A 17,925-nucleotide genomic window follows, 5' to 3' on the forward strand; every position below is an offset into this window, starting at 1 on the left:
TCTATCTATCTATCTATCTATCTATCTATCTATCTATCTATCTATCTATCCATTCACCCATCTATCCACCTATACCTATCTCTACATATTAAGAAACCTTTAGTTCATACCAATACTGCTGATTTCAATTCATCATCACAGCACGCAGTCTAACATCCCTCTTTTCCCTATTTGTAACTTTGTTTTTTAATTGAAAGACTGATGCTTAAATCCTGGTAAGTTGTAAAAATATGCTCCCCTCTCACCCTTCCTCTCATCTTTTCTCCTGTGGAAATGGTTGACATAAGAATGCAACACTGAATGCTAGATATTGCAGACAGAGGCTACAGGAAGGAGAGCCCAGCTGACATCACGGTCCATCCTACTGCAAAAAGCACTAATTACACATTTTATACTTTATCGGCAGTGGGGGTGCAAGAGGGTCGGCTCGGGCTCTGGAATGTGAGCTCACTGTTCCAGCCAAAAAATGAGTCAGTTGAGATGGGAATGCAAATTTATTTGAGCAGTTGTGTGTCAACATAGTTCCGGAAAAGAAAAAAAATTGTGTGTGTGCCTGTTTTCTGCTCCAGTCTTTTGGAAAATACTGTCACCCAATGGCCCTCTTTGGCGACAATCTTTGTTCCTGGGGGCACCTTACTTCTTGTCTTTTAACGTTCTCATTGATTTCTGTCCCCTTCATCTTCCAACACACATGTTGTTCCCTTTCCTTTTCTTCTGACTTCCCATCTTTATTTTCCTTTTCACAGACCCTGTGAATTTTCACCTCCAAGCAGATCCTAGTGGAAACCATTCACGGCTGGATCATCAGAATCTTTTCAATCCAAAAAGCCAAGTTTACATTTCCCTTTATTTTGTTGTCTGGGACTTGGTTTTTTCCTTAAGTTCCCTGTTCTTGTAATACTTTGGGTGTGGAGGAATTTTCCGTTTTTCCATCTTTTCATAACAGTTCAGTTGTTCACTATGAAACCCCAAGGAATGCCTTGCTGAAAACCCAAATTTCGCCTACCACACTCTGGATATGTGAAAAATAAGTAAGGAAAGGCGAGATTGGCTCACTCTGATGGCAAATGGAGCACTTGTTATTCAAAACTAAAACGTCCAACTCTGAGCTCCTCCTGGGAGGAAAGAAAATAAGCGTGTTCCAGGTATTATTCCTTTTAGTGTTATCAACAATTCCAGAGGCCCATGGCCCTGTTTGGGATCCTGCCATTCCCAGAGCCAGGGGTGGGGGCCACCTTCACAGTGACCTGAGCTGACCAGGAATAAACCCAGAATACCCCGGAGCGGGGAGATGTCAAGTCAGTGGGAGGGAGAGCCTACGGAGAACTCGTATTTTCTTAGCCATATCCAGGAAGCCTGGATAGAATGGGCTTGGCAGGCACCACTTCCTGGGGAGCCAACTGGGCAGCTTCCCGGGGGTGCCAGGAGTGCAAAATCACCACTGGGGCACTGAACTATCACAAGACAATGAAGAACTCATTTCGCGAATTCCAAGAACACTATCCATTCTCGGAAGGAATCTTTAGCAAAGTCACTCAGGGTTGGCGGGAAGAGAGGGAGGATGTGGTGAGTAATCATAAGAATAACGGTAGCTACAGGGGCATGCTACGTAGTTGTAATAATAAAAAGAAGAAGGCAACAATAATAGAAATAATGAAGGCAGCTGGAATTTTGTCCAGCTCTTCCTTACGAGCCAAGCAATGTGCTGAGTTTGTTGTACACATTAATCTCATTGAATTCTCACAATGACTGTGTGAGGTAGGTACTGTCTCAGATGTCATTTCCCATCTGGGAAACAGGTCCAGGGGAATGAAATATGGTGCTTGTAGCTGCAGAACTACAAAGTGGCAAAGACTGGATCAGAACTCTCAACTTGCCTTCTTAAATATTCTTCTGTGTAGTCTTACTGAAAGGGCCTTTCTTTAAACTAATACATATTTAATTATTTTTAATTTTAATTTTTATTTTTTGTCTCACTCTGCCTCCCAGGCTGGAGTGCCATGGTGAGATCTCAGCTCACTGCAACCTCTGCCTCCTGGATTCAAGAGATTCTCATGTCTCAACCTCCCGAGTAGCTGGGATTACAGGTGCCTGCCACCACGCCCAGCTAATTTTTTCTACTTTTAGTAGAGACAGGGTTTTGCCATGTTGGCCAGGCTGGTCTTGAACTCCTGGCCTCAAATGATCCGCCCTTGGCCTCCCAAAGTGCTGGGATTACAGGCATGAGCCACCATGCCCGACCTAAACTAATGCATATTTAATCCTTTGTATAACTCATTATTAACATAATATTTTTTCCTTTTATTTTTATTTGCCATATAATAATTGTACATATTTATGGGATACAGATATTTTGATACATACAGACAATGCTCGAATCAGTGTAATGATCAAATCAGGGTATTAACATATCTGGCACCTCAAACATTTATTATTTCTTTGTGTTGTGAATATTCAAAATCCTCTCTTCTAGCTTTTTGAAAATATACAATAAAGTATGTTAATTATAGTCAGCATACAGTACTACAGAAGGCTAGAACTTACTGCTCCCATCTAGCTGTAATTTTGCTAATCCATTAATCAACCTCTCCCTACCCCCTCTGCCCGCTACCTGGAAGGGTCTGCCTTGTAAGCTGTAGGCTTTGGTTTTGCTGAGCTAAGTATTCAGGTGGTCATGGCTGATATTTTAGTATAAGTGTTAGGATGCTAGTCAGATGACCCAAGGACAGGACGACAAGCTCTGCCCTCCACACAGATGCAATCTAACAACCAAGGCATCTAGTCAGCAGGTGCAAGGCCATTTGCAGGGCCACACTGTGGTAGATGGTCACAGCACATCATACTGAGTGTTCAAGGATTATGCCTGCAAACCCTGAGTGTTCCAGTGTTTGGAGGCAAGGTTGTGAGAATGGAGGAAAATCACGCACGACAGCAGGCATGAGCCAAAACACAGAGGAAATGGCACAGCATGTGCCTAGAAAGAGAACCTTGGAGTTGGCTAGAAGATAGGGTACACGGTGAAGGGCAAGACAAGAGCTAAAGCTGGAGAGACAAGCAGGGGCCTTGTGCGAACCAGTGGGGCCTCGGACTTTACATATAGAAGGACCTGGGTCTGAATTCCAGTTCAGCCATGTGCTCACTGCATGATCATAGGCTACATTTCAGAACCCTTCTCAACTTCAATATTCATATCTGGAAAACAGAGAGACACGTATTTATTGATTTATTTATTTAGAGATGGTGTCTCGCTCTGTCGCCCAGGCTGAGGCGAATTGGCACAATCTCAGCTCAATGCAATCTCTGCCTCTTGGGTTCAAGCAGTTCTCAGGCCTCAGCTTCCAGAGCAGGTGGGACTACAGGCGCCCGCCATCACGCCTGGCTAATTTTTGTACTTTTAGTAGAGATGGGGTTTCACCAGGTTGGCCAGACCTGTCTCGAACTTCTGACCTTAGGTGATCTGCCTGCCTCGGCCTCCCAAAGTGCTCGGATCATAGGTGTGAGCCACTATGCCCGGCTGAGACACATAATTTTATGATATATACGGTAGGCTGAGAGCCTATACACCCGGTCTTGGGTCACACAGTTGATGAATGGATTTGCCAGGAAGCACATCTATTTTTATTACAGGTCAAGCTTTACAGTTCATAAAGCTCTCATATATTCTCACTTCATTTCGCAGGTTTCAGGTCTCTTACCCCATCTGAATTGTCATTTTGCTCTCTCGGCACCAGTCTTCTCCAATCTATGTGGCACTCAAGGGTAGGGACCACATCCTATTGTACTATCACAAGTGGTCCATGGTAATACAGGGGTCTCAGGCTTGGCAGTGCAACAGAATCACTGGGGAGCTCCAGAAATCTGCAGAGATCTGGGCCTCATCCAAGGTGTGTTGAACCAGAATCTTTAGGACTGCTGCCTGAGCTTTTTCTCTTATCCAGGTGGCGTTTGGAAGCACAGCAGAAACATGTTCAAGGGACTCAGTGAGCAAGTGACCAACCTAGATATATCAGGCGGGATAGGCTAACGCATGCTATGACAGCCATCAAACCAAAGTTTGTGTTTTGCTCATTATGTGCCCACGATGGGTTGGCTGAGGGCTCTTCTCAACACAGCCACTGCCATCCTGAGCATTGCTATTTGCCCTGCCAGAGAGACAGAGCTCTGGCCCAGAAGAGATACATACTCCCTCCATTCACACTCCTAGGCCAGAGCTACTCAGATCACCTCACCCAAGTGGAACAGGAAGTACAGCCCTGCATGTGCCCAGAAGCTGGGAAGCCTGAAGTCATTGGTGAACAGTACAGATAACTACCAGGTTCTATGAATCTGGCATCACTGACTTCATTTCACAGTGAGACTTAAGAAGCTTGTTCAAGGCCAGATAGCAAATACGGAGCTGGATTTGAGCTCTTTTTTTTTTTTCAGTCTGGCTCAAAGTCATACTTTTTTTTTTTTTTTTTTTTTTTAATGTAACAAGGCTGGATAGTGCATGGCACTCAACCTAGTGGTTAAAAGCCTGGAATCTGTACTGCCTCCAGACCCTCATCTCTACCACTTACCAGATGTGCAAGCTAGGCAAGTAAGGGAACCACTTTACACTCATCAAAGAAAGAGTCAATGGAGCGGGAGGGCCAAGGAAGGATGTATTTTCTGGAATGAAGTGTTTGGAACCAGGTAGGACTTGCCTGAGTAGGATTGGTAAGGTGGGAGGGAATAGATTTTAAAACTGCACAGAATTTAAGGTGGTTCCTGACATAGCCAGGAAGGACGCATGCTTATTCCCCAGAAATTGCTCCCTTCCTTCCTGTACCAGTGTAAATATCTGGGCTTCAAAGAACAGAGAAGCCAATTAGAGTTGGTTTGACCACATACATTAGCTCAGGGAAGAGAGTGGCCAGGGCTTTGTGGGTCTGGGGTCAGTCCAGCAGCTTGGTGATGTCATCAAGGACCCAGATTCTGTTTTGTTTTGTTTTGTTTCTTGAGATAGGGTCTTGCTCTGTCACCCGGGCTGGAGTGCAGTGGCACAATCACAGCTCACTGCAGCCTCAACCTTCCAGACTCAAGCGATCCTCCTGCCTCGGCCTCCTGAGTAGCTGAGGCTACAGGCACATACCACCACTCCTGGCTAATTTTTATATTTTTATTTTTTGTAGAGATGAGGGTCTCGCTACATTGCCTAGGCTGGCCTTGAACTCCAGGCTTCAAGCGATCCCCGTGCCTTAGCCTTCCAAAATACTGGGATTACAGGTGTGAGCCACCCACCCAGCCTCCAGGATCTTTTGGTGTCTCTGCCTTGCATGCCCTATCTTAGAGTTCGTTCCCATCACAGCTGCGGGGAAAGTCATTGGTGGCAACGGAGGTTCCAGGTAAGAAGGGGTAGTGGGCTGGCTTCCTGGGTTCTCCCTTACAGCAGAGAAAGTTTGCCTCCCCACTATCCCCAGTGAGCCCCTGTCCAAGTCTCACAGGCTCTGATTGGTTTTGGCCTGTAAGGGGTCGACGTCCTTGGATGAAAATGCGAGCTGGTTTAAGTAGAATTGGGAATGCAAGAGAGGATGTTAGGTATCCCACAGACACTGGGAGGGCCAGAGAAAAGAACTTGAGGCTAAGCTTCTAGGAAAAATGCCCCAAACCACACTGCAGGCCTGGCCGGATGAACTAACCTCCACCCTGCTCCTGCGCCATGAAGCATCAGTGCCAGGAGCCTGCCCTCACTGTAGCTGCCGCTGCCATCAGCACGGGGCCCACTATGCCACTGGGAGCTCGACCCTGGAACCACTATCCCCAAAGCCGGCTGCTTCTGCCACTAACACTTCAGCATTCTCATGGGGTGGCTCTGGGTGACAGAGCCGACATCATACGGCTTGTGTTCGTTACAAGGAAGGCAGGAGATCTGCATCTCGAAATATTCTCTGGGGTGCCTGGATTTACAATGTGAGATTTCCTCAAAGACAGACAGGTTACAGATATGACGCTGTCTGCTACATCCTGCCCATCTTTGACCCAGCACTGGGAGCGGCAGAGGTGACAGGATTGAGCTCAGACTGACCAACAGGAACGATGAGTATCTGAGTACCAACCACGTTGCTCACAACACCCTTCTGCTTCTGGTTTGGTTTCTTTCTCTCCACTGCCTCCATGTGCCCAGGGTGCACATGTGTCTCAAGATGTCTTATTATTTTTTAAAATCACATGTATTATTATATATTATGCCCAAATCACATAACCTATTGTTTTTAAAATTATAGTTTCAGGGGCACATGTGCAGATTGGTTCTATAAATTGCATGTCGACAGGGTTTGGTGTACACATTATGTCATCACCCAGATAATCAGCATGGTATCCAACAGGTAGTTTTTTGATCCTCACTCTCCTCCCCAACTCGACCCTCAAACCCAAGTGTCTGTTGTTCCCTTCTTTGTGTCCACGTCTGCTCAATGTTTAGCTCCCACTCATAAGTTAGAACATGTGGTGTTTGGTTTTCTGTTCCTGCACGAGTTCACTTAGGATAATGGCCTCCAGGTCCATCCAAGGTTCCTGTTGGTCAATCTGAACTCAGTCCTACCACCTTTACTGCACCCAGTGCTAGGTCAAGGATGGGCAGGATGCAGCAAACAGCTGTCTTATCTGTAGCCTATCTATATTGAGATGTCCATCCTGCAAAGGACATGATCTTGTTCTTTTTCATGGCTGCATAGTATTCCATGGTGTATATGTACCACATTTTCTTTATCCAGTATACTGTTGATGTGCATTTAGGTTGATTCTATGTCTTTGTTATTGTAAATAGTGCTGCAATGAACATACACATGCATGTGTTTTTATGTCAGAATGCTTTATATTCTTTTGGATACATACCTAATAATGGGATTGCTGGGTCCAATGGTGGTTCTGTTTTAAGTTTATTGAGAAATTGTCAAAGTGCTTTCCACAGTGGCTGAACTAATTTATATTCTCACCAACCGTGAATAAACATTCCCTTTTCTCCACAGCCTCGTCAGCATCTGTTATTTTTTGACTTTTTAGTAACAGCCATTCTGACCGGAGTGAGATGGTATCTCACTGTGGTTTTGATTTGCATTTTTCTGATGATTAGTGATGTTGAGCATTTTTTCATATGCTTGTTGGCTGTGTATATGTCTTCTTTTGAAAAGTGGGCCGGGCGCGCTGGCTCAAGCCTGTAATCCCAGCACTTTGGGAGGCCGAGACGGGCGTATCACGAGGTCAGGAGATAGAGACCATCCTGGCGAACACGGTGAAACCCCGTCTGTACTAAAAAAATACAAAAAACTAGCCGGGCGAGGTGGCGGGTGCCTGTAGTTCTAGCTACTTGGGAGGCTGAGGCAGGAGAATGGTGTAAACCCGGGAAGCGGAGCTTGCAGTGAGCTGAGATCCTGCCACCGCACTCCAGCCTGGGTGACAGAGCGAGACTCCGTCTCAAAAAAAAAAAAAAAAAAGGAAAGTGTCTGTTCATGTCCATTGCCCACTTTTTAATGGAGTTGTTTTTGGTTGTTAATTTAAGTTCCTTATGGATTTTGAATTAGACCTTTGTAAGATGCTTAGTTTGCAAATATTTTCTCCCATTGTGTGGTTTGTCTGTTTAGTCTGTTGATAGTTTCTTTTGCTGTGCAGAAGTTCTTTAGTTTAATTAGGTCCCATTTGTTGATTTTTATTGCAATTATTTTTGGCATCTTCATCATATAATCTTTGCTAGGGCCTATGTCTAGAATGGTATTTCTAGGTTTTCTTCAAAAGTTTTTATAGTTTTAGGTTTTACATTTAAGTCTTTAATCCATCTTGAGTTGATTTTTGTACATGGTGTAAGGAAGGGGTCCAGTTTTAGTCTTCTGCATATAGCTAGCCAGTTATGACGGCACCATTTATTGAACAGGGAATCCTTTCCCCATTGCTTGTTTTTGTCAACTTTGTCAGAGATCAGATGGCTGTAGATGTACAGCTTTATTTCTGGGAGCTCTATTCTATTCCATTGGTATATGTGTCTATCTTTGTACCAGAACCATGCTGTTTTGGTTACTGTGGCCTTGTAGTATGCTTTGAAGTCAGTAATGTGATGCCTCTGGCTTTGTACTTTTTGCTTAGGATTGCTTTGGCTATTTGGGTTCTTTTTTGGTTCCATATGAATTTTAGAACAGTTTTTTCTAAGTATGTGCAGAATGTCATTGGTAGTTTGATAGGAATAGCATTGATTCTGTAGGTTGCTTTGGGTACAATGGCCATTTTAACAATTTTGATTCTTCCTGTCCATGAGCGTGGAATGTTTTTCCATTTGTTTGCATCATCTCCGATTTCTTTCAGCAGAGTTCTTTCCCCTCCCTGAGTAGCTGTATTCCTAGGTATTTTACTCTTTGTGTAGCTATTGCAAATGTGATTGCATTTTTGATTTGGCACTCAGTTTGGATGCTATTGGTGTATGGAAATGCTACTGATTTTTCTACATTGATTTTGTATCCAGAAACTGTGCTGGAGTTGTTCATCAGATCTAGGAGATTTGGGGGCTGAGCCTATGGTTTATCTAGGTATAAAATCATCATATTATCTACAAACAGGGGTAGTCTGACTTCCTCTTTTCCTATTTGGATGCTTTTAATTTCTTTCTCTTGCCCGATTGCTCGGCTAGGACTTCCAGTACTATGTTGAATAGGAGTGGTGAGAGTGGGCATCCTTGTCGTGTTCTGGTTCTCAAGGGGAATGCTTCCTGCTTTTGCCCACTCAGTAGGATGTTGAAGATGCCTCTTAAAGCCCGGTGTGATGGTGCACCTGTTGTCCGAGCTACTCAGGAGGCTCAGGCAGGAGGACCACTTGAGCCCAGGAGTTCAAGGCTGTAGCATGCTATAATCACACCACTGCACTGCAGCATGGGCAACATAGCAAGACCCCATCCCTAAAAAATTTTTTTAAAATGTGTTTTAAGGCTCTAGTCCACCCTGCTCGCCCAGCCACCAACACTTAGCACTTACCTACTCTTTGCTAATCTCTAGAATGCTCTCCCCTCTCCTTCCTGCCTAGTTCTCTCTGATGCATCCTTCAGAACACAGTCCAAGCAAGTTATTTCCTACCCTTCCATCCAGCCATATTTTTGTCATTTGCTCTTCTTTTTCATTCTACTTACTACATTGTATTTCAACTTTTGTTGGTTTAATTATTTAATTAACATCTCTCTCTTTCTGTAGACCATAAATGCCACAAAAGCATGGACTATACCTGTCTTGCTCATAGTTATTAACATACTAACTGGCACTTAAGTGCTTAATACATTTTTTATTGAATGAATGTGTATAAAACAAACCCCATTAGAGGACTTTATACAATTCCTCTTGGATCAAAAGACATTTTAATAGTGCTTTTTATGGAAACCATACCTTATTTTTAACTTTTAATTTATTTTTATTTTTATTTATTTATTTTTTCGAGATGGAGTCTCACTCTGTTGCCCAGGCTGGAGTGCAGTCATGCGATCTTGGCTCACTGCAGCCTCTGCCTCCTGGGTTCAAGTGATTCTCCTGCCTCAGCCTCCTGAGTAGCTGGGACTACAAGTGCGTGCCAACACACCCGGCTAATTTTTGTATTTTTAGCAGAGACGGGGGTTTCACCATGTTGGTCAGGCTGGTTGTGAACTCCTGACCTTGTTATCTGCCCACCTCAGCCTCCCAAAGTGCTGGGATTATAGGCATGAACCACTGTGCCCAGCCTATTTTTTATTTTTTAAAATCTCTTACTTTTAAGCTCTGTTGGACTTGATGGAAACCATACCTTAAACCTTTAGGGGCGTGCATATGAGAATCACCTCTGTTTGTGTTTTTGTTTTTTATAGAGATGTGACCTCTCTGTCGCGCCCAGGCTGGAGTGCAGTGGCACGATCATAGCACCTTGCAACCTCCAACTCTCTGTCCCTCCCACCTCGGCCTCACCAGTTGCTAGGACTACAGGCACAAACCACCATGCTTAGCTAATTTTTTAATGTTTAATTTTTTGTAGAGACAGGGTATCGTTATGTTGCCCAGGCTGGTCTCAAACTCCTGGCCTCATTGGATCCTCTCTCCTCAGCCTCCCGAAGTGCTGGGATTACAGGAGTGAGCCACCATGCCCAAACAGAAGCCCCGTGGTCTTGTTATGCCCGCCCCTTCCCCATGAGGGGCACTTCCACAGGGAACCATTCTCATTGATGGGAAAGTATGGCACATCTTGTGTCAGGACAGAAACCTGAATTTGGCACAGCAAGGCCTGAGGGTAGTGGCAACTTCAGTTCCTATAAAACGTTCCCTCAAATAATCATGATGTCACTTTGGTGTTAACTCCTTTTTTCTTTTCTTTTTTTTTTTTTTTTTTTTTTGAGACAGAGTCTCGCTCTGTTGCCCAGGCTGGAGTGCAGTGGTATGATCTCTGCTCACTGCTAACCTCTGCCTCCCAGGTTCAAGTGATTCTCATGCCTCAGCCCCCAGAGAAGTTGGGGTTACAGGCGTGCACCATCACAACCGGCTAATTTTTGTAATTTTAGTAGAGACAGGGTTTCACCATGTTGGCCAGGCTGGGCTCGAACTCCTGACCTCAAGTGATTTGCACGCCTCAGCCTCCCAAAGTGCTGGGATTATAGGTGTGAGCCATGATGCCCAGCCTGGTGTTAACTCTTAACCACACCAAAATTCTCTTAGGAAGTTTCAGCTCCATTTTTTCTTTGCTTTTGTTTTTGCCTATGAAGTGACTTCCAAGTCATATCTTAAAAAATATTTGGGTGGCTTTTACCATATAAACAGAGTCGTTTATAAAGCAGACTGCCCCTCCCCCAGGAAACTGGGAAGAGATTGCTTTAGGTGAGCTGGTATCCTTTCACGATTAGGGGGAAGTACTGCAGTAATTCTGTCCATTTCAAAAATATTTATTGTTCTCAGAATTATTTATTTCATTCGGAAATATAATTAAAAAACTAATTTTATTTTTATTATTTTTGAGACAGAGTTTTGCTCCATCACCCAGGGCTGGAGTGCAGTGGTGTGATCTCGGCTCACTGTAAGGGTTCAAGCGATTCTCGTGCCTCAGCCTCCCAAGTAGCTGAGACTACAGGCGCCCACCACCATGCCTGGCTAATTTTTGTATTTTTAGTAGAGACGGGGTTTCAACATGTTGGCCAGGCTGGTCTCAAACTCCTGTCCCAGGTGATCCTTTCACCTCAGCCTCCCAAAGCGCTGGGATTACAGGCCTGAGCCACCACACCTGGCCTAAAAACTAATTTTATTTCTATATCTGAGCCCATCCTCCTACTTGAATTGCTGTTTCTATTGGGCAATGACGAAAGGATCAACTATCACAGAGAATCCACCCACGGTAATAATAGCTATGATTTACTGAGTGCTTAATCTTGTAAGGCGCTTTTCCATATGCTTCACATATATTAAGTTGGTTAGTTTTCCCTACTCATGTCCTTATTTTAGATGAGAACACTGAGGCACTGGCCAGCCAGAGGAGAACATAACAGCATCTTACACTGGAGTCCCGACCTCAGGGGATTTGGGGATTTTCTGTTTCATAAAGATACAGGCTTTTGGGGTAGGGAATAGCCTTGTTGGTCATGAAAGCCAAAGTTTGTGCGTCTGGAAACAGGCTGATCTGGGGTGGAAGGAACCACTTACAACTGTGTGTCAAGTGTTGTTGTGTGTGTTGTTGGGCATGTCCTCTCACCTCTTAGGTTCTTAGTTTCCTCATCTGTAAAATGGGGACAACCATAACTTCCACAGGGGATTTGTGATGGTTGATTTTCGGCATCTGTTTGGCTGGATTAAAGGATACCCAGATGGCTGACAGAGCATTATTTCTGTGCGTGTTTCCAGAAGAGATTGGTGTTTGAATCAGTGACTGAGTAAGGAAGATCTGCCTTCATCACCATCAGTTGAGGGCCTGGATAGAACAAAAAGGTAGAAGACAAACACATTCTCTCTTTTTCCTCCGGAGCCAGGGCACTATCTTCTCCAGTCCCTCGACATCAGAAGTCCAGATTCTCCAGCCTTTTTTTTCAGACTGAGTCTCACTTGACGCCCAGTCTGGAGTTCCATGGTGCAATCTCAGCTCACTGCAACCTTCTCTTCCCAGGTTCAAGGAATTATCCTGCCTCAGCCTCCCGAGTAGCTGGGATTACAGGCACCTGTCACCACGCCCTGCTAATTTTTGTATTTGTAGTAGAGACAGGGGTTTCACCATATTGGCCAGGCTGGTCTCAAACTCCTGACCTCAGGAGATCCACCTGCCTCAGCCTCCCAAAGTGCTGGGATTACAGGTGTGAGCCACTGTGCCCAGCCCAGCCCAGGTTCTCTAGCTTTGGACTCTAAGACTTGTGCCAGTGGCTCCCAAGTTCTCAGGCCTGCCGCCTCGAACTGAGAGTTACACCATCAGATTCCCTGGTTCTCAGGCCAAGACTGCGACTGAGCCATGTCACCAGTTTCCCTGGCTTTCCAGTTTGGAGATGGCACATCGTAGGACTTCTCAGCTTCCATAATACATCCCCTCTTATAAATCTATATATTTTTTTCTTTCTTAGAGGCAGGGTCTCACTCTGTTGCCCAGACTGGAGGGCAGTGGCACAGTCAGAGCTCACTGCAGCCTCGAATTCCTGGGCACAAGAGATCCTCTCACATCAGCCTCCAGAGTAGCTGGAACTCCAGGCATGTGCCACCATACCCGACCAATTCTTTTTATTTTTTTGTAGAGACGGGGTCTCACTATGTTACCCAGGCTGGTCTCAATCTCCTGGGCTCAAGCGATCCTCCTGACTGGACCTCCTAAGGTGCCGGGATTACAAGAATGAGAACTGTGCCCATTTGTATCTATAAGCTAGTAGTTGTGTTTCTCTGGAGAACCCTAATACAGGGTTGTTGAGAAGACTAAATAAATCAATAAATAGCACCTGGAGCAGGGCTCACCGCCTTGTAACTGCCCATCAGGTGTGATTTTCCTTCTTTACGCACTTCCTCCATCTGGTGAGTTGAGTGAGGTTGAAATATGCAAGGGCACCCATATGCTCTGGCCTGTACAAAGCAATTGTTGCCGGGGAGAGTGGACAGGTTTGGAGCAGGGCAGGCCAGCACTTGCTGGCATTGATATGATGATCAGGTGGGCTGGGTAAGCCCATGCAGACCCTGTTGCAGGTGGAAGGCTACCTAGAACCTCCAGGGCTCCTGATTTTACGGCAGCTGGTCCAGATGAGCTAGCCCATGCTCCCTTGCTTGCAGAACAGGGCCTTCCTCCAAGGTAGTGCTGGGCTCCGGACTCAGACCCAGGTTCAAATCCTCTCTCACAATGGAAACAGGCTACTTTCTCCACCTCCAGGATTGCAAGATTGCTATGACCTTGATATGCCCGCAGTAAATGTTAGCCCCTCCTCTTTACAAACAATTATTATTACATTAAGACTTACTCCTGGGAAGAAGTCACACTTCTCTCTGTGCTAACATCACGTACGTTCTGATTCTCTGTCCTGTGTGCCATTCCATCATGCTCTCTACCAGCAAAATGCCACCAGTCTAAGGAGGAGACAGAATCGAATAAAAATAGCCACAGTCTTCAGAGCCTGCACAGGGGCTGGCACAGGGGCTTCACAAGCCTTAGGAAGTTTGTGCAATGAGGGAGAAGCACTTTACTGTCGCCAGCTCCACTGGAAACAGAGATTGTAGCAAATGACTTCCCAGGAGCTTCTCCTCTCACCTTGGTGAATCTTGGGAGAGAATGAAGACTGGGGCCGAGAGGCAGCGCCTTGAGCCTTGACAGGAAGGAGGGACAGGGCCTGGGGGCTGTCACTGAGGTGCAGAAGTGGGGTTTGGGCTGGGCATCAGACAACACCAGATTCCAACACTGGCTCAGCCAATTCCTGGCTGTGTGACATGGAGCCCTTACTGTACTTTGCTTGCCAGGCCTCCATTTTTCCCCTCTCTAGAATGGGGAGGCTGGTAATACCCACTATGGGGGACAGTGTGAGGACCCAAGGGGGCTGTTAAGTGCTCGGCGCGCAGCGAGCACTCAGGACGGGTGGCAGCGGTCACCTTTGTCGCCGCCGACCAAGCCTTTGCAGAGGTTCAGGGCCGAGCCCCGGACATGCGCATGCGCACGCGCACCGGGCCGGCCAGGTGAGACGGAGGCGGCCGCCTTGCACCTGGGCTTTAACCCTCCTCCATCACGGGGAGTGGGCGGAGTGCACGTAGGGAGGGAGTCGGGGGCAAGTAGCGAGAGCGGCCGGGCTTGACCCTTGAGGCGTGGTGGGCAGCGTCCGGAGAGCGCGCCGAGCCGCTTCCAGCCTGGGGTCCGCGCGCGCCGCGGGGAGGGAGGGGGAGTGCCGAGGGGAGCGAAGTCTCGCGAGATTGCGCGGCGGCGGCGGCGGGAGCGGCGGCGGCGGCGGCCGGGGAGGTGAGCGGCGGGCGGTGGCGGCCGTTGGGGGCTGAGGCCGGGTGAGAGCGGCCGAGACCGAGGGCTGGGTGGGGGAGCTGGCCCGGTGAATGTCCCGCGTCCTTGGCGGCCATCCCTGTTAGTCCCCGCAGCAGCTGCGGCGCCGCTTGGTTCGCGCGGTCCCTGGGACTCGCGCGGGGCGGGACGGCCGGGGCCGCGGGCCGGTGCCCCCTTCAACCGGACCTTGCGCCCGGGCGCGACCCCGGGGCCGCCTCAGTGTCCCTCTCGACTGCGGGGTTGGCCCCGCTGACAGTGGCAGCAGCATTTATTGAGCCTCTGCTGTGTGCGGAGCACTTAAGTTGCGCGCTTCCACCCCGGGGCTGCACAGAGAGGTGGAGCGCCCGGGCCAAAGCCACACTGCGGAGAGGCGCTGGGAGGGGACCCGGACCCCGGCGCCCCCTTCCTCCTCCCACCTCTGACTTCCCACTGCCCTCAGCCCTTTTCTCCCGGGATCCCGATGGGGCTGTAGAGGGGGTGTCTGGGAGCGCCCTGAAATTGGATGAAGCTTGGTGTATGGGTTTCTCGGGAGAGAGTTTTTCCAGGGCTTTTGTCTTGTTCCTAAAAGGGTCCCGGATTCCCAAGTGGTCAAGAACCATTGTTTGGCTCTGCATGGAAGCAGAGGCGGGATGAGAGCATTGGGCGTGTGCTGGTGGTGGGATGTCAGGCCCAATGAAGTGGAGTGTTGGAGCCCAGGGCTTGCCTTAGGCAAAAGAAACACTTCTCTAAAAGTTTAATTTTCGTTTCAGCACGCGATTCCACTCTTGGGAACAGTGGTTCTCAACCTCGTCAGAGTCAAGGTCCCTTCTTCCCCTTTGCAGCAAACATATCTAAAGCCCACTTTACTACCCTGAAATGAAATTCATAAACAATGTAACCTCCCTACACACATCAGTGAAAAGCAATATAATGGTTTGATTGAAGTGTAAGGGTGAAATAGAGAACAGTATATGACAGATGTTGATGTATCATTTACATCTAGGGAATACGCTTATGCTAGAAGACAGCATATACTGGGGTGCTTGTGTCAGCTTCTAATGAGTACGTTTGTATTGGTTTAAAAAATTATGAGGCGCTGTTTCAAACAAGAGCAAGCCTGGGCAGTATAGCAAGATTCTGTCTGTATAAAAAAAGAAAAAATTAGCGTGGTCTGGTGGCGCACACCTGTAGTCTCAGCTGCTCGGGAGGCTCAGGTGAGGGGATCTCTTGAGCCCAGGAGTTCAAGGCCGTAGTGAGCTATGATTGCACCACTGCACTCCAGCCTGGTCTACAGAGTGAGGCCCCCACTTCAACGAAAGAGCAGAGATGCAGACGGAGGTTGGGGGGAAAAACACCTAGGCTGGAATAACCTGTTTCTTGCGAATTAAAGAGAGAAACAACCTATATTGAACTAGAGATAGCATGGCAAGACAAATAACGGACTGTCTCATCCACATGTAAATATTAGCGTAAGCCCTCCACGGATCCATATTTTTAAATTGTAGAATATCTTTTGTGTCACACACTCGAAGGGACAATACTGGCTTCCTAGCAATTACCATTGGTAATAATAAAATATTTAACAAGGTTGAATATTTTGGGTTCAATATCAGTATCTCACTTGTTTATATATGCTCAGTATTCTGATATTACAATTGTATGTTAATGGTGTGTGGTGTGAGGAAACAATCGCTAATGTTTAGACAGTTTTCCCTTACTCTATTTAAGCTTCCCTTGCTACTTTCTCCTACATTACTGGCGTTTCCCCGCAATTTCTTGTAAAAACTTTTAAATATTATAAAGTAATGCCAGTTTATAGTGGGCTTAATCTGCCCATTCATTTGAAAGACTCTTGTACCAGGTGAATCTTCGTTATACAGATGTGTCCCACCTGTGTGTTGTGTGAAGTCTTTTAGATCCAGGCCCCCAAGCCCTAAATGCCAGCGGTGTCCCCCAGTCTCTTTGATAACTAAAAATGTTCCTTGGGGGCAGTTCCAGCCCCTTGGAGAACCACTCCAAACAACAATGTTATCTAGTAAATTATTATAGGAATTATAAAAGGAAATTTAACTGACAGTTTTTGCTGAGTTTCTTTTTTCTTCTTTCTTTCAGAAGTGTCTGACGTACAAAAGCATGCTTTTGGTTAGTGGCGCTTTCATTGATTATTCTAGAATCTCAGGTGGGAGGCCAGGTTAGTACCTGTGTCCCTCTGTCTGAATGATTGGCTGTGTTTAATGGAAATGTTGACAACTAAACACTTGAATCAAGTAGCAGATTGAGGGTAGAATGGAGTTGGGAAGCAACAGCAATAATGTGTAGAAATAAGTCTCAGCTAAGTGTAATGTAAACTAGTGTAATCACCTTTTAAATAGCTTCTTCTGCTTACTAATATCTGTGTTAGGGAATTTGGAAAATGTAGATGTATTCAAAGGTAAAAATTAAAATTACTTGTACTCACATATGCCAGTAGTCCTCATGGTGTGATTTGTTAGGAATTGTCTTTTCATTTCAAACTCTGCTAGTCTCCCTGCATAGGGGAAAATGCAAATAGAGTTAAGAAAGTTCAGCTCAGACCATTTATATGATTCCTAAGTATAAAATTTATATATGTTACAGTGTTCCCTACATTGTAACATTATGCATTTAACTCTTGCTTTAAAAAAAGTTTATTTGGCTTTTTTTTTGGTTGAATAGATAAGTTGTTTCTTGATGTAAGATGTTTATTATTAGTTGCTTGTTACGTTTGAAAGGTGCTATGGAAACAGACATGTAGGTAATGACTGTTGGCAAAACAGAAGGTTATACTTTAAATTATCTAGAGTCAGAGACATTGAACACCTTTGAGATGGAAATTTATCCAAATTGAGAGTAATGAATTTATATTGATTTGAGCAATTAGTATCTTGTTCCAGGGTACAAGAGGTCATTACTGGTTTTTAAAATCAGAACTTTAAAAAATATTCACCTGTATGTAAAAAATGTTGATTGAAAATGTTCCATTTTTCTAGGCATAGGGGATAGATTGTCGAATGGATAAAAGTTCATGCCTTTATGGAGTTTTATATTTGAGAGACACAAATGTTAACTAGAAAATGAATACTATGCACATATCTCTGATTTGTAATTAAGGTGTTTTATTGATTTTTAAGATACATATGTGAGATAGAATGACATCTTAAAATTAGCACGTTGTTGGCAACTTCTTGGACATTAAATAGGAGTGTGTCTTGAAATTGACGGCATGTCAGAGTCAATGAAATAGGGAATATGTAAAAATTATTACATAATTTTACTACATGAATAGGGAATATGAAACGATGATTAATGTTTAACACCAAAAACTTTATTCAAAGGGTGACTTGCAATATGAAGATACACAACATTTCTAGACCCTTCCATTTAAACTAGAATTCTTTACTAAGAAGATTCCTGTAGAGATTTTTCTCTTCATGTAAAACAAACGGAGAATCAATGTTTGTAAATATAAGAACCGTTTTTTTTTTTTTT

The 17,925-nt window shown here is 45.5% G+C and overlaps 1 protein-coding gene across 4 annotated transcripts in view; it reads left to right on the forward strand.

Annotated features, from left to right (window-relative positions):
• The first annotated feature begins 14,347 nt into the window (after positions 1–14,347).
• Positions 14,348–17,925, forward strand: part of MRTFB (myocardin related transcription factor B) — a 202,405-nt gene continuing 198,827 nt past the window's right edge. Inside the window, exon 1 of one of the 4 annotated variants that reach the window (XM_023231107.2) lies at positions 14,348–14,403. The gene's annotated coding sequence lies outside the window, so the exon portion shown is untranslated. The remainder of the gene's footprint in view (positions 14,404–17,925) is intronic. The other 3 variants (XM_023231105.2, XM_026446645.1, XM_023231106.2) reach the window with 3 other exon arrangements.

The sequence above is a fragment of the Piliocolobus tephrosceles genome, chromosome 17 (genome assembly GCF_002776525.5).
Source record: "Piliocolobus tephrosceles isolate RC106 chromosome 17, ASM277652v3, whole genome shotgun sequence".
In the NCBI taxonomy this organism is placed as follows: domain Eukaryota; kingdom Metazoa; phylum Chordata; class Mammalia; order Primates; family Cercopithecidae; genus Piliocolobus; species Piliocolobus tephrosceles.